Below are 24,739 nucleotides of genomic sequence, written 5' to 3' on the forward strand. Positions count from 1 at the left end.
CCTTTGGATCAAATTTTTGAGATCTTTGTGACATGTTCAACCCCCTATTTTGCAATATTTGGTATCAAATAAATGCTGATTGTTGCCATGGTTACAAAAAAAATAATTATATATTTCACCATTATTACTATAGGAAATCAAATCTATGGACGATTCTCTTTCCATAAATATACACATGTATAACTCAAATAGTAAGCCTTATTTATTAGGAAGGAAGGGAAAGAGGGTGTTAAAAAATTATGAGTGTCAATTCTAAGTTTTTTTCCTATCTGTGAATTGACACCCCACCCTAGTGCATAATTTTCTCGTTGCGTTGGGTTGCTTCTTCTATTTGGTCGGGCTTCTGTTTCTCTGACATTTTCTTCATTTCCATTCTCAATTTTATCAAGGATTTACTATACTCAAAGATTTTTTTAAAGACATGTACAGTTACATACAAATGTATATGCTGTTTATGTCACTCCTTTGCGGAAGCAACGTAAAGAAAGAGATGGACAGCAAATTTTAATGTGCTTTTTGCAAATAACAGTTAAGATCAGTTAACAGAGAAAATAATGTCAAAAGCAGTGAACACTTTAAGTATTAAATAACAGATAACAGGAATCTCAATTTCAAATAAACAGTTAACAACATTGCAAATTTTAACAAAACAGATTACAGACAGTGGGTCGAAAACAGTTAACAGTTTTTAAAATTTATCAGTCAAATAACAGTTTTAAACAAATTAAAACCTTGAAATGGACAAAAACAGTTTAACATAAAAGGGTACTTTTAGATATTTGAATTTAATACTTTATTTTCTTTGAAAGGACGGTAAATAACTATTCTAAAATTAGCAAGTTGCCATACAGTTGAAAACAAGTTGCCATACAGTAAATTTGTCAACACGAGCAAGTTGCCGTACACTAGACTTTATTTTTTATGGTCTATATTCTTTAAAATACATCTGTTTGACAACAAATTTCAGTAAATATGATGCCACACTATAATAATCTAAAAACGTGTCTGGAAAAATAATGAAAACCAGTTCAATATCTTGAGAATGAGGCGACAGAGGACGCCTCGAAATTTTCCGGTACTAAGTGGCAAGTTTTGGAGTATTACACAAAATCTTGTATTAATTTTGTACTTATCGGCCTAATAATTTAAAGAATTATATATCAGAAAATCATTTCTTAAGAGGCACCCTCATCAAATGAGTGGAAATGCTTTAAATTGAATGAATTCTTAACTTGTTTACTTTTTTTTCTATTTCTCTCCGCTTCGTTAGTACCCAATTTCCGGTGGCGATGATACACAGTGAGCAAGGGATCATCTTTCAGATTAGTCATATTTCTATGTTAACCATACGATATGAAAATAAGTAGATGTGGTATGATTGCCAATAAAACAACTATCCACCAAAGTTCAAATTTCAAATTCAATATGATAAATAAAAACATCATCTCCTTTTATCACCACCCATAGATTGATGATAAGTTATACATTTATTTGCCACGGTAAGATCAAATCAGTGTTCACAAACAAAATTGTCATTCACATTTTTTGCCGCAATGACGTCACTCTCCTATATTGTTTTAATCAAGAACTCCTTATTAGCTTACCTTTTGAAAAAGCATGTCAAAAAGTAATACAGAAGTTAAAGTTTGCCAACATCACCGGCTAATATAGCGTACCTGTGTACTGGGCGGAGTTTTAAAATTATAATCCAAACTTTTTCTTAACCTAGTAGTAGTATAGATTTTTTTATATATAAAGTCTTTAGTAATGTTTGAGACTGCCCGGCACGCTGCGGTGTGTGTCCTAGAAAAATCCCGACATGGTGAAACCAAATTTTTTCCGGTCCTCCGCAAAACATGCAGTATTAAGGAATTATATCATACACCGATATATAAGGTCGGACTACTAGGCCAGTCCCGATTACTTTTGACAGTGGTGTATCTAGGGGTGAGGGTCCAGGAGTTGGAACCCCCTTTCGTGAACGATCAACACTTTTGAATGGGGAAATATAGTTGGATCACCCCTCCCCCTTTTTTCTGCTGGGTTGGGAACACCTTTTTAAAATGGCTGGATCCGCCCCAGATTGATTAATTTTTATCTTCATGGAAAGGCGGAAAACCGTGAGCAAATTATTGAAGTTAGTGTCGTTTTATTTCTGCGTGAAACAAATAATCATTTTAGTGAAATAAGTTGCTACTATAATAACACTTTCTCTGATTCAATTGTTTTAGTTTGTATGCTGATGTTTCCTTTTTTTTTATATATAAATTCGGTTAACATATTACTAGATACAACAGAAAATTGCAAATTAACAAAATAACAATTAGCAAAATAAGTAATAGAAAAATATCATAAAAATAGAAAACTGTTTAATATAAAAATTGGAGGGGAAAAATATATCGCATACTCGGGAATAAACCCCTAAGAATACTAGGAAATAAAGATATTTCAAAAAGAGATTCATGACCCGTTAATCTTAATATCCCAATATTAAGTTAATAATTTTGACAATATAAACAGTAGTATTCTTACTACAGTCATGGAAAAAAACATGTTTACATTTTTTATTGTTTAAACGGAGCAGAAAGCACACACGTTCGTTAAGTATTGTTTCTATGTAAAATGAACTGAATGTACTTTTCAGCCATTGTAGACGGCAGCTCGAGTAACTGCTTCGCTATACGTTTCGAAGATGTGTCATCGAGCATTATAAACGGCAACTGTTTATTTTCAGCATTTAACCCCATGCGGTAATATTCTTCAGCGTCTGTTTTGTTTCTATAAAACAAAATATAAATCTCTGCTAGGGCATAATATGCATCAAAATACTTTTTATCGCAGTCTGGTGCAGCATCTAAGTACCTATGAAACAATTTAACAGCCTTTTCTGGATGTTTATAACGTTGACTATATGCAATGCCGAAGAGAGAATCATGTTGATCATTGTCAATATCATATGATTTCTGGAAAGAGTCCATAGCACGAACTCCTTGTTGTGTGATAGTATACAATGAACCTAATCTATTATACAAAGTAGAAAGAATTTGACGTTTTAAATTGGAGTTAGCACTGGCTTTGCTTACTTTGGCAGCTAGTATTTCCTTTGAGCGAATGGATATTTGCAGACTTTCAAATGTGGATACAAGTAATTCATTCCTGTTGTGTTCTAAAATATTTTTAAAATATTCGGATAATATGTCATCCGGTCTCCGTGTAAGGTACTGACTTATGAGGTCAAACGTATTTCCAGGAGGCCTATATGAGTTATACAAATGGCTTTCGCACATCTCTGCTTCAGCATAGCCATGGAAAGCTGGTTCCAAGAAATCACAGTCGTTATCTGTTTCAACCTTTGATTTTGCATATCGACATAGCAATGAATTTGCTTCACGAAACATATTAAACGCTTTCTTGTATTTCATAGCGGTAGGAGAGTTTGGAAAGGCGGATACTGTAGAATTTGAGAAATCAGAAAGAGGACTTTTGTATACAACAGCTGGATCATGGCCTTGTCGAACTTTTTCGTCCATTAACTGAAACATTTCCATTCTTTGGTGTAATGTTGATATTGATCGATGTTAGGCACTGGAAATAAATGAAATTTTAGTACCAAGCAGTCTAATTTCATGAACACAATGATTTAGAATAATAGACTGATATGTGTGTCCAGAATTTAAAAAAAAGTGAGTGCGAAAATTGCTTTCCCGTGTGTTGTCATATTTTTCGTCTGCAAAGTTTGAAATCTTTGGTAAAAACAAGAATAATTGGTTGGAATATTCGTTCAAAAAAAGTTCAAGTTCTGATAAAGAACGTTCTCCTATACTTTTTAATATGTTTTAATGCCCTTTGGATTGTGTTGCCTAATTGCAAGCTTTACACTTTTAGTCGAATGACTTACTATTTTTCTATATCTCGGATGCTTACTTCTTGATATACTTATTATATAACGTTGTCTTTCGTCGTCATTGGTTGCAAATTAAAATTTAACCGCAGCGCTGTGACTAGATGAAAACACAATTCTAATGGGTCATGGTTGTATAACGTCACGTGGCAAATATTTCATGCATGCTCAGGACGAGAATAAATTAACAATAAATTATGGAACGCCACGACTGCCTTATGTTAATAATCAGCATTATACGCAGTGTTCACAGCATTATATGAAGTGATCACAGCATTATATGTAGTGCTCACAACATTATATGAAGTGATCACAACATTATATGAAGTGCTCACAACATTATATGCAGTGTTCACAACATTATATGCAGTGCTCACAACATTATATGCAGTGTTCACAACATTATATGCAGTGCTCACAACATTATATGCAGTGTTCACAACATTATATGCAGTGCTCACAGCATTATATGCAGTGTTCACAACATTATATGAAGTGCTCACAGCATTATATGCAGTGTTCACAACATTATATGTAGTGTTCACAACATTATATGAAGTGATCACAGCATTATATGCAGTGCTCACAGCATTATATGCAGTGTTCACAACATTATATGAAGTGCTCACAACATTATATTAAGTGCTCACAACATTATATTAAGTGCTCACAACATTATATTAAGTGTTCACAACATTATACGTTTTTTGTTGTATGATGAGATTGATGTATGATGAGATTTATGAATGATGAGATCATTCGGTAAACTTCGTTTTTTAGCGGAAATTACCGAATCCATATTTGGTAAATTACGGTAATGCCCAGCAAACAAATTTAAAAAGTTATTAAAATCATGTTATCATAAGGTAGCATACAATATTTAAAACTGATTGAAATAAGAAAGGAAAAGACGAAACTGAGAGGTGAATGATTGAAGTAGTTCTGTTCGTCGTAAGAAATACGAATGGCAAAATGATAGTTAAATAATAAAAAGTTTATTTAATGAAATATCGTAGTAAAATTTGTATGATATATTCTCGAGTTCATTTCCTACTGAAGAAATTTAGCAAGGTGCCATTTTATAGTCCGTACTCAGTTTTAAAAAGCTTAATTACCTTTTAAATAAAACAGTCAGCCTTCTATAACACATAGGTGCCATATTACCCTAGCTTATATATGTCATGATAGAGTCATTTTTGGCATCGATTTTCAGAATTTGGCATTTTTACATGAATAAGTATCTAACAGATATGGAAAATGCAGTTTAAAGCATTTCACTGTAGGTGTTAAACATAACTTTACATCAATTATTCCATTTTTTTTTACAAGCTTTTTAGCACGGCAAGTACTAAGATTGTCTTCTAAATATGATCAGCAGTCTTATATAGAAATTTAAACTCTCATAGAAAAATTTACCCTTTTAAGACCCTGTTTAACATTTTCATTTAAAGTTATCATCTGTTATGAAAATTGAGTTTGTGGGGATGCATAAAACATTTACTACGTTTGTTCGTCAGTTTGCACGGTACATACATGTATATATATAAAAGTGGTATGCTTGCCAATGAAACAACTTTCCACAAGAGACAAAATGACATCACAGAAATTTTAAACAGCTAAACGGCCACAGTACGACCTTCAACAATGAAGAAAGCCCATACCGGATAGTCAGCTATAGAAGGCCCCGAAATGATAAACGAAAAATATTCCTAATTTATGTACAAACAAACGATCGAAAAACTAACATGTATATAACACATTAATTAACAAACGACAACCACTGAAATAAAGGCTCCTCCTGACTTGGGACGGCCACATATATGCAAAATGTGGCGGGTTTTAACATGTTAGCGGGATGTTGGTATCCTCCCTCTAACCTGGGACAGTGGCGTAACAGAACAACATAAGAACGAACTATGAAAATCAGTTGTAAAAGGCTTGTTAGTTTTCTCGTTTGAATTGTTTTACATGGTCGTATCGGGGCCTTTTATAGCTGACTATGCGGTATGGGCTTTGCTCATTGTTGAAGGCCGTACAGTGACCTATAGTTGTTAATGTTTGTGTCATTTTGGTATTTTGTGGATAGTTGTCTCATTGGCAATCATACCACATCTTCTTTTTTATATTAACTCGTTAGATGGGTACAAATATAAATACATTTGATCTAACAAGAAAATAGAGTGAACGTGCATGTTGGCGGGTACTTGTATATCCCAACAATAAAAAGACACTATAAGTACTGATCTGAAAGTATATATAACTAATATAGTACCATGCTGTTGATTAAAAATAACATCACTCCAGACCCTTTTGTTTTCCACATAATTAATATTGCCAATAATTAAGAAGTTCCGGGTCGAATCGATACCAATAATATATTCACCTGTTAACTATTACATTATCTGTACGTTCCGCATCTGACAAGAGTACCACGAAACGCTGTATTTAAGATTTTGCTATATACACGGGTCGTAATCACAGGGTTGAAACTACTTAATTCAATCATTGTCACATTGTTCCCGATTGTTGTACTTTAATCAGTATGACTTTCTAAGATGACAATACGAATAATAAAAATCTGGACTTAAAATAAGTCGTATAGGTACAGCATGTACAGTTTTCAATTTGTTAGACGTAAAACAGCGAATCAAAGATTCAATTTTATTCATAACTCATAAAGGACAAAACTGTTGATTAAAAAATACTCCTTTCCAGAGACTTTTGTTTTCCAAACAAAATTAATAATACCAATATTAAATTGACAAGTTCCAGGTCGACGGGTTCAAACAGAAAGATGTTAAAAGCAGAGAAAACTTCATCTTATAATCGGCATGACTTTATCAGATGACAATACCAATACTAAAATAAGGCTTACGCATAGTTATATTCTTTAATTCAGTCACAGACCCGCGATATCACGGATGTGTTCTAGTAAATATATAAATATATATACATATTAAGTTGTGAATATGGTGAAACTATAATCCTCAAAATAAGTTTAAAATGCCCTGGTGTGGAATAAACTTGGGTTAAATTGATCATACTTCTTAATTTACTTATTTCAATCCGTTTTAAATATTGTATACTGCCTTAATGATCACATATATAAATATAAATGTTTAAATTTGTTTGCTGGGCATTAATTTACCGTAATTTACCAATTATGGATTCGGTAATTTCCGCTAAAAAACGAAGTTTACCGAATGATCTCATCATTCATAAATCTCATCATACATCAATCTCATCATACAACAAAAAACGTATAATGTTGTGAACACTTAATATAATGTTGTGAGCACTTAATATAATGTTGTGAGCACTTAATATAATGTTGTGAGCACTTAATATAATGTTGTGAGCACTTCATATAATGTTGTGAACACTGCATATAATGCTGTGAGCACTGCATATAATGCTGTGATCACTTCATATAATGTTGTGAGCACTACATATAATGCTGTGATCACTTCATATAATGCTGTGAACACTGCGTATAATGCTGATTATTAACATAAGGCAGTCGTGGCGTTCCATAATAAATACTTAGATATTTTATTTGATAAGGGTCCTCCGGGATAATGATGAGGTAGTTATTATAACTGCCAGTGACAGAAAACTGAATGTGATTAAGATAGAGACATTACGTTTACATTGAAACTGGCCACTAACTGACTATCAAAGAGATTTTACAAGCAGAGAGTAACTATCATCTCTACAGGAGACACTTGATTTATCGTTCAAATTCCGATAGGATGTGGCTGTGTGCTATACATCCTGCACTATCAAAAGGGCACCCCATCTTTGCAGAGGTCCAACTTCCGGTCTAAGTAAGACCAACAGAGACCAAATATCATTTAACCTAGTCAACCATCATGAGCAAGGAGGCTTAAAACATTAAATATGGAACGACTAATTGATACATCTTATAAAAATAGAAATTTTGAAAACTCCTTTTTTTCTAAGGTCTTTAAAGTGAAGATGGGGGAAAAAATAGATTCCGAAGAATCGGTCTGATTTCAATTAGATAAATTGCATGTATACATATGGTTTGAAATTGAATAAAGTCTTATAATACGTTTGTATTTAATGATCAAAACAACCTTTTCACTTCTTAAATTAAACTTTAAACTTACTTAAATTAAAAATCAAAGCTGATCTTTTAATGGAACGAAAAGAAAAGCAAAGCAAATTGTTTCTTCAATATTTGCATGGCTATGTGTATAGTTTATTTACACCCAACGGTGGTCTGTGTAAATTTTAAACATATACATGTAGTTGACATGAGTTGGTTTCAAAATCACATCAACAATTTTTGTTTATATCAAATGAAACGGATCTGATAATAATATCAGAAAATATGTGTATAGCGAAATTTTTTAGCTCAAAGTTCGACATAGCTATGGAGGAGAAAAAGGGTTTGATGATGAATTCATACATCTGGTTTATATCTAACCAGCATAGGTCTTCGGTTGGTATCAACGAATGGGACACGACAGACTTTAATGGGATCATAGTACTTATAAAAGAAACTGTGACATAATGCAAAGAAACAAAAATATACACGGAAACCTTATTGATTGAGAATTTTGATAAAACAGCAATCAAAACAGAACAATTTTTAAGAAGTAACTTCGAAACAAGCATCTAACGTACTGTGTATGAACAAAAAAAAGTGATTGCACACACATTATAAAAGACAAAAATTTTAAAAACAATTAGTATTGAAATCCGACAGAGTAATATTCCTTTTAAAACAATGTTATTTAGCATTGATATATTCATAAAAAAAAATGTTTGAACATGTATAACTTGCTCGTCCTGTCTTTTAAGTTTGAAATATCATCATTTAATCATACAATTTTGGTCCAATTTAATACAGTAAATTTCATATTTGAAAGAATTTTTCTGTGGCAAAATAAGTTGTATAAAACCTAGGAAACAAATGTTTACATTAAATGTTTAATACAAATTAGTTTGGCATGTTCCCTGTGTAATACATATATGATTGTGAAGTTGTGTAGTGTACATCTATCTGTTTACAAACTAGCATAGAATTAGTCCGGCTTACCGGCTGTCATTACCTTTGTGGATTTAAATACAGATATTATAATTATTTATGCATCACATAAACTAATCATATATACCAGGAATGAGTTGTGTACGTCATCATTGTTTTCCGTCTACAAACAACTATCATAAATGTAGACATGGTCAGAAAAAGGGCAATGTAATCCGTTTAAAAATAATGAAAACGAATAAATTCATGATTAGTTGCTCGTAGGCCATTTTCAAAAATCCCGACAAAACGGGGAAAAATATACTAAATTTATAAATCGATATTTTAAAGGCATGTACAGTCTCTTGTAAAGAGACTCATTTAGTAAATATTGCGGTTGGTCACACTTACCAACAGCTATTTGTAAATTAATCTGTAGCTTGCCTTGCAGAAGTTTATCTACAGTCCTCATTTGCTTCAAATGTATAATGAACTGTGTAACACCGATCGTCATAGTAGTATTTAAATCACTTCCTTTAAAAAGGTAGTTTGTATTGACGTTTTTAATAAGGATTATTCAGTTGACTGGTTCCTTTAAAATTAAATGCACAACAACGGGTTTTATTCACCAAGATGTAAGTGTACAGGTATATATATATATGCATAATGATATACCTTGACTACTGCTGAATCTATAAAATGTTTACGAAATAAAATGGAGTTAGATTTCTTCTTATATACCCAAATAGAGTTATTTCTTTTCATTTAAGAATTGAATGCTTCTTTTTGTAAATTTATTGGGGTGTAAAAGCGTTGACCGAAGTACATTTTGTATGAAGTGCAGAAGCGCTTCATTCTAAAAATGTACGCACGGTCAACGCTTTTACAACCCTATAAAGTTACAAAAAGAAGAAACTACCTGGACAATATCAAGTTTCAAGCTTTAAGGCAAAAAACTACCTACGTCATGTCATTATTTATCCTAATCAAAATGCGAACTTACTCGTGTTATGTTGCAAATATGGGTTTTTTGTAAAACTTTTATTTTGAACATGATATCTTTGAACATATAGTCCTTTGTTTAGACCCCTTCCCCTTTTATTTTCCAAATAAAATTTTTACTGCATAGATAAATAGTTAAATTAAATTTTTAAACACACTGTACTTGTGTTTCAACTAATATCCTGTGTTGGACTGATAGAAAACCTAGTATTCTGTTCCTCAAAAGATTGATACATGTCTGAGAATAAAATTATAAAGTCAAGCAGATACTTCATAGTAAATAAGAGAGATATTCAGGATAAAACAGCCCAAAGCCAACCCATTATTATCTCTGATAGTAAAGGAAACAACATAAAGAGAGCTATAACAACTAAAGATTTCCTAAACATAAAATTCATCACAAAAAAAGAACAAAAAGTACAGCAAGCTATTGATTGGGACGAAAAAGAATTACCATCAATCTGTCATCAACACAAAGACATCACATTTTATATTTGGCTAGGAACTTGTAATTTAACTGAAATTAACAGAACTACCAGATACATCTCTCTTGTGAACCAAAACGACTCATACGTCAGATATCTAAGAAGAAAATTCATCGAACTTAAGGAACTCATCACTAAAATAAAACCAAAATCAAAAATCATCTTCTTAGAAATACCGCCATACTCTATTCAGCGTTGGAACAGATCTCAAGGCCACACAAACCCGGACATTTTCAGTGAAGACGACCAAACACTTCAAAACAAGTTATACCTTTTAAAAATCTTCAACCAAGAAATTAATCAATCAGCAGAAAAATCACCAAAATTTGATCTTGACATTCGAAAAACATCTAAAAGAAAAGGCGGTACTGACGAATACTACACATTAATCTATACAGAACTGGCGGTGTACATCCAAATTTATTACTAGCAAAGCTCTGGATGAGAAGAATAGCAACCAAAATTCTCCATCAATGTTATAGATAGAGTAGAATAGTATACTATACATATATAAACTTTATACCAACAATATTTATCTATTCCATATACAATTACATTCATATATAGAAATATTAACAGCTTTTATATGACACCAGTCTATATTGTATAACCTGCAAATATAGAGATATATATATCTACATACTCATTAAACCCTGATATCGGACGATATAAAAGTTAACTGGAAAATTCTAATCAAAGCTAGCTTTCAGTGGGGACGCCCCGCTGATTGCACATTAACCTACATAGAACTTCCTTGCTAAAAGAAAACAACAATATCTAAAGTGAAAAATGAGTATCCAGACTAGAACATCAGCAAGAACCAAGAGCAAACCTCAGCCCTATACACCAGCTAAATATGAAAACTTTAGTATCAATAAAACCAGGGCCTTGGACAAAAAACTAGAAGCATGTTATAGAGAAATGGACATAAAAATTGACAGAAACATCAAAACTACATCCTAGAGCTATCAGCAGCTGCTTATGAAGTTTTAAAGGGGGAAATAGACATATACTTTGAACAACACTCAGCATACAAGCTCTTGCCCAAACACCAGCAAGATAATCAAGGGCTATGCATCAGAACTTCACATTCGGTCAGAAATAGAAGTAATAACACACAACTCTATCGTATCAATTTATTTCATACTACATCAAAGGTAGAGGTTAATGGCCAATGTATGGAACTTTTCCTGACACACATTGAAGATATAAAAGAAAGAATGAAATCAAGAGGGAACTATAAGATCTACAACAAACAGATAGAGGAACAGATAAACATATAATCAAGAGAAATGAAGCTGATATAGAAATAAGTGGAAACAGAATGAATCACTTGCAACAAATAATCAACCTAAAACCAACCACATAAATAGAATACTAGTATTCAAAGGGGCAGAATGTATACAAAATGCAGACAAAGAATTATTAAGTAACTGGAATAGAGCCATTGAATGGTCAGAAGATGAACCAACACCCAGTCAGGACACAAGTGCAGTCAACATGTCTACTATACATAACTACTGCGACATATGCAATCAGACAGCACAACCAGAAACATCCATATATTGTATTGCATGCAGTCAACTGTTTCATTATACATGTGAAAACATTGATCCTGTAAGGATAAGCCAAACTGAAGAAGAACAATATTCATGTAGGAGTTGCTCTATTATGGACATGGACGTGGTAAATATATCAATGAGAAGCAATAACTCAATTATAGATACAGAAGAAACAATACCAAAAGTACTTGTAGAAGAACAAGACTCGACAGAGGATTATAGCGAAATAGGCCATATAGTTAAAAATATGCCAGACAATACATCTAAAGACAGTCCAACTAGAAAATTCTAACATAGAAGTACTAGACATGCTAGAAATGAACAAAACAGCTTCATACAAACAGCATAACCAAATGGTACAGAACAGCAGGAATGAACAAATAGAAAATGTAGATGAGCCAAAAAACATCAAGGCAAAACCGAAAAGACAATATAAGTGCAAAAATATAAATGAAACTACTCAACAGCTTGAAGATCAATTAGCATAATGCAGAGCAAGACTAGTCACAATGGAAGATACCAATAGAGACTATAGAAATACAATCAAACTACTTAGGATGCAATCAGAAGAAAGCACTATTGACAAAAGTAACTTAAAAACCTACCAGACAAATTGTGGCTATAGCAACAATTCGCAGGAACAGACTATAAACAAAGTCGATATGATGCTGAACAACTTCCGACTAGAACATGTAGAAATGGAAAATAGAGACCTAAGAATAAAACATCAAATGGAGATGAATGAATTACGACACAAACTGCAAATAATGGAATTACAGAAAGAGGTACACGAAGTAAGAATGTGGCAAAGACCAGGAAGTCATGAATATTATCCTTATAATCAGAATATAGACAATACTAGGAACTCAAACCAACACCAAATGGGTGATCAGCATACTGGTGTACAGCTTATAAATCAGCAATCCAGGATTCCTAACCAAGCCAATCCACTATTCATGACATCTACGGCACCTCCACACTATAGCCAAATACCAACGGAGCAGAGCAGAATAAATCCTGGCCATATTCAAGCGCCAATGTACCACAATAGCAGAATACAGGCTATACCTGTAAATAGCCAAAGTAGCCACCATTACCCTGGCTATAGAAGTATACATGTACCAACCATGCCAACCAACTGGCAGTATCAACACTAACATGATACAAAATGCACATTTATACAGACAACAATATAGGATGACTCCACAACCTATACCACAAAATATATAATCACCACCAAGGATATAGTCAACAACAGACAAGCAGAAAGGAACAAAGTCAAAGAAACATCAATAAAATATTTTATGACCAAAGAACAAGCATGCCAGTAATAGCTAAACAAAGTCATGCAGAAGAAATTGAAAGACAAAAACAATTGCAACATCTAACAAAACAGGAGGATAATATTAACCAAATCGACAAAGAACCAACAGAAGAGGCTAGACTGACAATCAATCTGACAAATTCAGCTGCCGCAAAAAATGATAAAGTCAAAGTACATACAGAAGTAAGCCATCAAGTAGATGTCACGGTCTTATAACAACGGCTTCTAGTGGGGACGCCCTGCTGGAAGCGGACTGCCATCAGAAGTTCCCCTCTCAAAGGGGGACCAATGTTGGTGGTCCTAAGCATCTAAGGGGACTAGTTCAGGCTGACAATCTAGAAGCAAAAGGAGATGGGAATAGAAAGAAACCAAATCATTTTTTAGGCAGCGGCCGATCAAACAAGATAAAAGGGAGGATATCATTATAGGTACACTCAATGTACAAAATGTGAAATCAAACGCCCGCTATATCAAAAACTTGTTAAGGGATGTACATGTGTTATGCATTCAAGAACACTGGCTTTTCAATGCGGAAAAGAAAATCATAGCTGAAATTACTGAAAATAGCGGATACATAGCTAAAAGTGTTGATGATAATGACGACCCTGATTTAAACGTATCAATGAAAAGGGGATATGGTGGAGTAGCCATAATCTGGAAAAAAGAAATTAATGAAAATATAAAGGAACTGATAGACGGTGGAAATAGAATACAAGCCATACATATTCAACAAGGAGACAAACCAATATGTCTTATAAATGTATATATGCCATCAGATAACAAAAATGCAGACATCGAATACAAAGATACATTGGCTCAAATTGATGAAATGATAGAGAAATATAAAGACACACACGAAATTATAGTATGTGGAGACATGAACGGGTCACTTGATAGACGCTCGACACCTCATGATAAAATCCTAAAGACATTCTGCAAGGAAAAATGTATAGGAAATACTGAGAAATGCCCAGTAAAAGAGACATCACCAGAATGGTATATCGAAAGGACAAATTGATTACTTCCTCTTCAAAAGTAACTCAGAAATCATTAATAAAATCAAACAAATTGATGTCCTTGATACTGACCCAGAGAATACCTCGGACCATGTACCTGTTATCTTGACACTGAATAGCCAACTGAAAAAAGTCAGGGAAAAAGCAACAACTATCATAGCAAAACCTAAATTGACGGACTGCGACCATCAAAGGAGTAGGTTCAGTAAGACCCCTTTTTGGCCCCAAAATTAAGCAGTTTTGAAAAATTGTGAAAATGTCATCTTTTAGCTATTTTTTGGAAAGTAGAATACTTCTGCTACATAAATATGTGCTGTTTTTGACAATACAATGCACATATATCGTGTACTAGCATCATAAAGTCATGCTAAATTACTGAAATCTTCACAATTATAGCATTTTAGTTAAATTTTAGACGTTTTCCGTCTTAAATGAAAGTGGCCGCATTCGTGTTCATTCATAATATTGAAATGTAAGTTGTATTTGATGATAATACATAACATATATAAAGGTTGAGGATGAACACGGATGCGGCCACATTCATTTTTGACGAAAACCATCTGAAAAGTGACGTTTTTTGGCATATTTGATAGATTTTTCATATTTAAGCTTCAATCCGAGCGTTTTTAATGACCGAATCAGCTAAAATCTTTAACATAAACTAATCGAATCAATTGAAATAGACACTTAAGTGTTTAAAAAGTGTCCTAAATATCTCGTTAGATGAAACTGAAATTTGGGGCCAAAATCGGCCCTTACCGGACCTACTCCTTTATAAGGAAGTCATCAATAAAGATCTACCAAAACTCATGCAAAAATCAAAAGGAATCATTGAGCAAGAAAAAAGAAATCTAGAAAAATTGCTACATAAAGCCGGAGAAGCGGCAATCCCAAAGTATAGAAGAAAAATCAAAATCAAATCAAAGGGAAAGGCGATATGGAATGAACAAATAGATAAGGCATCAAAGCAATCAAAAAATGCATATAAAGTATGGAGGCAATATGGAGCACCTCAAGAAAGAAGTAATGCGCTCAAAATCAAAATGACAGCTGCAAAGAGAATACTTCGAAAAGCACAAAGACAAGCCTATGCCTCGCAGAGAGAATCAACAACGGGAAAAATTATGAAAGCTTCAAATGCAGATACAAAACTGTTTTACAAGCTTATCAACATGCAAAGAAAAACACCACTTACTAATACCAAGATACTGAAACTAAATGAAAAGACTGCAGAAGATGGACCAAGCATAATAAACATCTGGCAAGAACATTTCCAACAACTAGCTACACCAACAATAGAGGAAAATTTTGACACTGAAAAACTAGAGCTAGTAGAAATACAAAATAATATAATAGAATCCATAGAAAGGGAAAAAGGTCAAGGCATAGATCTTGTTAATGTAAAGGAAGTAAATAAAGCTATAGAAAAACTGAAAGCAGGAAAAGCACCCGATGAAGAAGGAATTTCGGCAGAACACTACAACATGGGATGGAAGAGTTAACTCCCTTTATAGTACATCTGTAAATTTAATCTTAACATATTTGGATGTACCAATCGTCCTAAAGACAGGGATTCTAACACCAATCTTAAAGAAAGAAAAAGACAAAACATTACCATCTAGCTATAGAGGAATAACTGTAACTAAAACCTTTGCAAAAATATTACAAAGTATATTGAAGGATAGAGTTGACTCTGTATTTAACAACATGCAAAACTCCCTGCAAAGAGGCTTTACAGAAGGAGTATCATCATTATGTGCAGCATTCCTCACATCAGAAGCAATCGAAGAAAGTCAGAAATTAAAGATACTGCTGATCTTAATAACTCTTGATGCAGAAAAGGCATTTGACAAGCTAAACCATGAAATACTATTCAACAAACTGTACCATTATGAAATAAAAGGAAAACTCTGGATATTACTGAGAAACTTGTATAAAGGAATGAGCATTAAGGTTAAATGGGAAGGGCAATGTACAGAAGATGTAATCGTGCTACAAGGAATTCAACAAGGTGCAAAACTATCTACAACGCTATATAAATGCTACAACAACGTCATACTGGATAGCATATTAAAAAGTCGACTTGGAGCATGTATTGGTGATATACAAGTCCCTGCACCAACACGTGCCGATGACATTGTTGTCCTGGCAAATAGTATTGCAGATGCACAAGGAATATTAGACATAGTACATCACCATACAAGCAGAGATCTAGTCAAAATCAATCCAACTAAATCTGAAGCTGTTCTATACAATGCAAAAGGCTCAAACATATCAACATTGCAATTTGAAGACAATGACATCAATATAACCAATGAAACCAAACATCTAGGTATCAAAAGAAACGAGCAAAACCGTGCAAATATCTCAGAAAAAATAAGAACCGGTAGGGCAACAATATACAGCCTTCTTGGAGCTGGGTTACATGTCAGAAGGGGATTCTCACCCATGGTCGCATACAAGCTATGGAGAACATATGCAGTACCAAGAAGCATAAACGGACTTGAGGTGATGAACTTACTTGCAAAAGAAAAGGATATGCTGGAACTGGCAGAGAGAAAAATCCTCCGACAAATTCAAGGGCTTCCAAATAATACAGCAAATATGGCTGTCTATACCCTGGTAGGAGCAGAACCTATTGCCATCAAATTAGACAAAAATATACTTACCTTCTTCATGAATATTGTTCGAAATTCAGGAACCATAGAATGTGAAATTCTGCGCCGACAAATAATATTTTCAGACAAAAGAGGAAAAGATTTTATCAACAGAGTAGAAAAAACTCATGTACTCAAACGTACATATTCCAAGCCAAAAGAGCTAAGTTCGACCCGAAAGTTAACCCGATGTGTACAATCTGTGAACAGGGAAATAAAGATCTAGAACATTCTATTCTACACTGCAAAGAATTAGAGCAAATAAGATCTAAATACTGCTCAAAAATTTAACAGACAATGGATGAAATTGATACCTCAACATACAAGAAGATCATACAACAAGGGAATTTACTGCAGCTCATAATGGACTGTACTAGCAAGGACATAAACTGTTACTCAACTGTGTATGAAAACATTGAAACTCTGGCTAGAAGTATGTGTTATGAGATGCACTTGCTGCGCACACAAAGGATAAAAAACTTGATCACAAGTACAGTATAAGCAAACTTTTAAAAAACAAATAGTTCATTACTAATAGCATATCATCTTACTATTTATGACTTATAAGTATTTAAAAATAAATCTTCTCATTTTAAAATTGTAAGATATCAGTTATAATTTTAAAGAATAATGACAAGATCTCCATAAACAAATTAAACTGTGCAGAAAATTTATGTATATATAATAGCTTAAATTTTTTCCAAACCCCAACCATTTTACATAAGTCTTATAAGATAATTTTCATTATAGTTTCCGATGTATGTATAGCACTCTTAACTAATGATTATAAGTAATTTTAATTTGAGACCATTTTAATTCTTATTTGTAAATATATGCAGTTGTTTCTTAACATTTTCTTACAACCCAGCACATATGAATTTGTATATATATATCTTTTAAAATTTTATGATGACAATCCTATGAATTAATTATGATATCTATCATTTAGTGATCATTATAACCAAATTCAGTCATCTGTATATAATTAATTGTTTCCTTATGTTTTAAGGTGTACATAGTTACTAAAACTATACCCTTTGGGTAGTGCTCCACAATTAAAGGAGGAATATACAAGAAACTGAACTGAACTGAACTGTCATGGTGGGTGATTTGGTTGTGTTTGAAAAAACGTCTCGTTAATTATATTGTGATGTAAAGCAACTGAAAAACTATAAATATTTGAACTAGATCTTACAAAGATTTATACATGTATTTTTATTAAAATATTGTTTCTCCAATAGCCTTTTGCATCCGTGACAGCTGTTTATTCGGGACAATTATATAATTTTTAATGTAAACTTTCTTGTACGAACGTACATGACTTTTAGAACGCACCTACGCATGTGAGATTTCCGCGGGGTTTTTGGTGAATGTAAACAGAAAGATACTAGGACCGAGAATAATGAACACAAACAGAGAAAACGTTATTTAAATGGTATCTTTGTGCTTCTGAAGGTTATCGAAATGATAGTTTTAAACATATACTCAAATTTAAATACGTCGGATATCTTTTTTAAAGATAGTTCTTGTTATAGTTGGTCTTTCGTTCGATCAATCCAAATACCCCTCATTATGTTATACGGCAACATAAACATTGACATATGTCTATCTATAACTTCTGTACCTGTGTTACATTAAACGAAGTAATCAGACCTGTTGCTCACTTTGTTTAATGTTACTTTAGTCAACAGATCTTTGAAATTTTGAATGAGTCAAGCGTTCTAAGTTGGTTGCATGATTTTGTATTATTATTTATGATTTAGTATATAAGGGTATCCGTTTCATGATTTCCCATGCGCAATATAACGCCCAAGAGATCTTTTGCTTTCCTTCCTATGAAAGACAAGGATTGAATAGTTGTAAGTGATTGAAAAAAAATTCCCTCATATCACCATATGCTACATTACCTAGCATTATAAATGGGCATCTTCCTGTTTATACAAATTTTGTAGACCGAGACTCTTAATTATTATTGAGCAGAAAATGTATGCTATAAATGCTATATAGGTTATTGAAGGTGACTGTACTTGTGGAACCAGACCCTCCGCTTTTGCCAAAAGACAGATGATGAACCCGAAATACATCAGGAACTGTGAATTACCTAACATAAAGATATACCTTTTCTAGAATTGTATGCTTCAACTAGAGGCGTTAGTTTGTAAAGAGTCGCCAAAATAGTTATTTATTTAGCAGTCAAGAGTTTTTCTAGCCATTACACCGTTTCAAAGACTATGATATCAGATATGTTTCATTAAGGTGGTACCCAACACTTTCACTAAAATTAATTTGGCTCGTTTAATTTTCATAAAATTTTGTCAAAGTATTTACTTTCACACTTTAACAAAAATATAAAAATTTTAAAAAATTTGAACCAACCATTTTGTCAGGAAAATTACACTGGTTAAATAGCAATTTGACAACCACCAATTTTGATAATTGAGAAGCTTAATATTCCTTTCACAACACAACGTAATTAAAACGATTAGCTGATTTTACAGAGTTATCTCCCTGTAGTGTTAGGTACCACCTTAAGTGTAGCAAACAGTTTTGATTATTAACCTATTCGTTATCATTTAATGATTATAGAGCAGAGATCAGAATTAAAAATAATCGAAAAAGAATAGTAATAGTTATCAAAAGTACCAGGATTATAATTTAGTACGCTAGACGCGCGTTTCGTCTACATAAGACTCATCAGTGACGCTCATATCAAAATATTTATAAAGCCAAACATGTACAAAGTTGAAGAGAATTGAGGATCCAAAATTCAAAAAACTTGTGCCAAACTCACTGTGTTTATTCTGAAATACTACAAACATTCTTTTCGAAGATGAAACAATACGACCGATAAACCTTTAACGTATGTTTCATCCAAATTGTGTGATCACGGATATAACATTATATGTTATTCAGGTCTCATACAGGGTATATACTGTGACATTCCCGGCTTAGAGTTTATATCCCCTGAGCCGAATATATACTGTGACATTCCCGGCTTAGAGTTTATATAGAGGGATATAAGCCCTAAGCCGGGACTGTCACAGTATATACCCTGTCTCAGACCTGAATTACACATATATTACGGATTAACCCTGACTTAATGTTATTTTCCTGTGAAGGTATTTGTTGAACATTCACAATCCAGCATGTATATTCATTACATGTTTATTGTCTTTTTAATTTTTTTGAGTAATCCATTTAAATGCACATTTTTATCTTGACAAATGTTTTTTTCCGTAAAAAAATGATTTCAATAGTTTTTAGATATCATATATTGTGTTTGTATGTGTGTGTGGCTTTGTTTTTTACAACACATATATTGAAAAACCCAACCTGATGTGTTCGGCATACGTGAAGGATTTTCTAATTTGCTGTGAACATAATTTTATTGTGTATGCAATAATTTATAAGAATACTTTCAATATTAAGTTTAAGTATTAAAAGTGTAAATTGCGTGATTTTGTATTAAAAATGCATTATTGACTGAAGCACGTCATTATTTTCCCTCTGTGAGCCTCTGACATTCCTTAGTGTTCTGTATAGCTTTTGACTACGTCACATAGTAACCGGTGTTATGATGACGTTATTGAGGTTCTAATTGGGTGGAAAAAAGTCGTATATACCCCGGCAGTTTCCTGAATATATACTGATATCTCTGTGTTGTTATCCAATCACAAACCTCGACACATTTGTAATCCGTAATATAAAGTGGTATTTAAGGAATAACAGTACTGTAGTTGAAGAGTTGCCACCGTCAATTGTAGATTTGACGGTCGCAAATGCAGTTTTACTGGCGATGCGTAGCAACTCTTCAACTACAGTACCGTTTTATTCCAATTCTAATGCATTTTAGAAAGAAATAATACGATAAAACTTGGAAAAATGTCTAAATTTGACAAATAAAAAAAATCCGCGAAACTTTATGAATGATTTTGGCGCAAAGACGTCATGGGTAAACGTGACGTCATACAAATGAAATCTTACAAACTGGAGGTTATTACGTTACCTGTACGCTTCAAATTCGGATAAAATAACTTTGTAACGTAGAATTCGAGGTAGGTGTTGTTTTATTTTGGATTATATAGTAGTAATCGAACATTTGTTGATTCAATCATTTCAAAATGGTTGTCCCTCCTTAGTTACGCCTGGTCAACTGTGGATTTGACGGCAACTTTTAGCCAATGAAAAAAGTTGTTACATACAAATTGCATTAGAATGTTTGTTATACATTATTAAATCTAAACTTTGTAAGTTGAACTCAATCTGTATTGATTCAACCCCGGTATACAATGTATGTATTTTTTTACTAATGAGCAGATAAAGACATTTTGTACATCACGTAGTCATTATATTTACACCCAAGTTCTTTTGTTATTCTTCATAGATTTATATTTCTGAAACAAATGTAAATTGAATAGATCTTTTGTTAGTATTCATTATTTTTTAAATAACATGAACATTATCAGAAATTCACTTCAAGTTGTTTCAAGATATTTAAACAAAAAACATTTTCCAATATCGACAATTTTTTATGAATCACCTATTCTATCAGTAAATTGCTTTACTACATCTAAATGTGGGGACTTGATGTTATACTTTTAAACATAGAACGTTTTTCCGGTTTAGTACAAAACATGCCCAGTGGTAGGAAATTAACCGGGTGTTGTATTGCATAAACCAATTCGAGTCACAAGTATTCTTTTAAATGTAACAAAGTTGTATTTTGCACATGTTTTTGCAAAAAGGGCAATAAAACAAAAACTGATATGATAAAACCATTGGTGTTTATACCCAAAGACCTATTGTATTTTGCCTTTTAACAATCCAACATTGCGGAAGACCCAACTACCACCATTAAGAGCAATACCACCGTGTAGAACGCCACATGCGGGGTGTCGGCTATGTTTGACATGGGGTGGCAATTTTGAAGCGACAAAAAAGTAACAAGGTAAGTTCAAGCATCAAAATTTCTTATTTTTAGATCTTTCAGTACCATATAATGTATTGCACGGAAGGAACCGCAACATAATCTATTTCCTGAAAGCAGAAGCAATCGTTTTCAGTGCTCAGTTTTCTCAAACACCTCGCCCTAGTTTTCCGTGTTGCCGATTTTGAGCCTTTATATGCAAATTTCGGTATAAAAAACCACTTTACACTGCTACCCTCCGTATCATTTATATAGAATTGTATTTCTCTCATTGACTTATACCAAATACCAGTTTCTTAGTTAAAATCAATTGGTTTTAAAACTGTTTTTCATCAAAATATAAAGTGTCGCTCGGGGTGTCAGATTTTGCGTCGCAAGGGGTAGAGGCTTGTCATAAAAAGAACAAATTTTCTTATAAATCGATCTCTATCTGATACTTTTTAATTCAAACACACCTACACTGTAATGATGACAAATTACAAACTTAAGGTATGTCATTTGGTCCATATTTTAGTCTTTTAAGTAAGGTGCATTTTTATTGATAAACATAGCAAATAAAGCCTCAAAGTAGAAAACTAATTGGATATGAATAGAAGTGTAATGTTGTTTGTTTTATATTATACCTTTGAAATACAAAAATATTGACAAATGGACGTAAGAATATGAAAATTACACGTATGAATGAAGAAGGGTGTACCCGATTAATTATCAAATCATTAATGATTTAAATTGAGTTGAATAGGAATACACTTAATTAAATGCTATGAAAATATAAATCTTTAATCTTTCCATGATATTGTTTTCAATTTCGTAAATGCAAATGTATATTCGAGATCGTAAATGATTTTATATAATCTTTATTTAGTAACTGTATCAGTTTATTTTCACAAATTGATCGACGCCCAAATAGATTAATTGTTGTTTAGACATCATGTAAATGCATAAACGTATTTTGTGATTTTCCACCATGTTTTGGTTTATTGAGTTATAGCCTTGATTTCTTTTACCATGATATATATAGTGACTGAAAAGGAAAAGAAATCGTTTACCAGCTTGAAAACTAACTATTTTGAGCCAGTTTTTACTATGAATGAAATCAAAAGCACATGTTTTATAAGACCAAAAACAGGCAAAATGAAAAAAAACCTTATTTTGTCATGGTAAACAAGATGTGTTTGCAATAAAATGTATCACATGAAGACTAATTTACATGCAAATATGTGTTTTTTTTATGACAAGCCTCTACCCCTTGCGACGCAAAATCAGACACCCCGAATAACAGTTTTAAAACCAATTGATTTTAACTAAGAAACTGGTATTTGGTATAGGTCAATGAGAGGAACGATACGGAGGGTAGCTGTGTAAAGTAGTTTTTTTATACCAAAATTTGCATATAAAGGCTCAAAATCGGCAACACGGAAAACTAGGGCGAGGTGTTTGAGAAAACTGAGCACTGAAAACGACTGATTCTGCTTTCAGGAAATAGATTATGTTGCGGTTCCTTCCGTGCAATACATTATATGGTACTGAGATTTCTAAAAATAAGAAATTTTGATGCTTGAGCTTACCTTGTTACTTTTTCGTCGCTTCAAAATTGCCACCCCATGTCAAACATAGCCGACACCCCGCATGTGGCGTTCTACACGGTGAATACTATGAGTTTAATTATTATCGTGAATATTAAACAAGTCTGCATACAATCTGAGAATAGTTTATAAATACAGTAACATTAAACATAGTTTAACCCTGCCGCATTTTACATATGTCTGTCTCAAGTGAGGAATCTGGAATTAAGTGCGGTCTTTTGATGCTGTTTATCACATTATATATTTTTTTTCGTTCATTATTTTGTACATAAATCGGGTGGTGAGTTGTCTCTTTTAAATTGTTTAATATTTGTCATTTAGAGGACAATATAGCTGACTATGCGGTATGAGTCTTACTCATTGTTGAAGGCCGTACGGTGACCTATAGTTGTAAGTGTCAGTTTGTTTTGTTCACGCATCGTTCATCCATTATGTCTGTTTGTTTTGTTCACGCATCGTTTTGCCGTTATGTCTGTTTGTTTTGTTTATGCATCGTTCTCGATATAATGAGGTTTGATGCGACTGTCGTACAAGTTAGAGTTTTCGCCCTATAAAACCTGGTTCAATCCACTACTTTTTACATAAGGGACTAGGGATTAGGGACTTTTCGTTTGGAATTTTCCTCGGAGTTCAATATTTTTGTGGTTTTACCTTTTGTCATATGGTTTATTATGGAGAGTTTTCTTATGTGCAATCTGACCTCATTTTCTAACAGTTATATAATGAGTCAAACAAACTGACGATCAAGTAACGAAAACAACAGAAGAAAAGACTTAAAGATAAACAACACTTGACCAAAAACATGACTTAAAACTAAATACTGATCACGATCCCCATATTTCTATATATACGAAATCTACAAACATTGCTATCAAAAGGATATAAGGTATGCACACAACAAATGGCAATCTAAAGTGTCTGTAGATCTTATTAGTCATTTGCTGATCTTAAGCAACACGGTTCCCACTAGTAGAGCATTAACTTCTTGCCAATCCTAAACTTCTCAGTCAATGTCAATTTTTTGAAAGCTCGAGTTAATCTAATTCTTGTTTCTGTTTTTACTTCTTTGATAAATTGAATATGTGATCCGTACGATTTTCATTTGGAGAATATAACTGTGTGCGCTGTATTACATAGGAGTCTTCTATTTGATGTAAATGACTAGTTTGTATTCTGCATATCTAGGTTTACCTTTACAACTACTTTTGCTCATGGCATTTGGTTTGAATACGATTCGATTTTTAGATAGATAGATATTTATTAATTTGCAATGCTTCCTTGGC

The 24,739-nt window shown here is 33.0% G+C and overlaps 1 long non-coding RNA gene across 1 annotated transcript; it reads right to left on the reverse strand.

Annotated features, from left to right (window-relative positions):
* Window positions 1-2,550: 2,550 nt before the first annotated feature.
* Window positions 2,551-9,507, reverse strand: LOC143075735 (uncharacterized). Its single transcript, XR_012978400.1, has 2 exons — window positions 9,309-9,507; window positions 2,551-3,585 (listed from the first exon to the last, which is right to left on the reverse strand). It is a non-coding gene; the product is annotated as an uncharacterized LOC143075735 (long non-coding RNA).
* Between the last annotated feature and the right edge of the window lie 15,232 nt (window positions 9,508-24,739).

The sequence above is a fragment of the Mytilus galloprovincialis genome, chromosome 5, assembly GCF_965363235.1.
Source record: "Mytilus galloprovincialis chromosome 5, xbMytGall1.hap1.1, whole genome shotgun sequence".
NCBI lineage: Eukaryota > Metazoa > Mollusca > Bivalvia > Mytilida > Mytilidae > Mytilus > Mytilus galloprovincialis.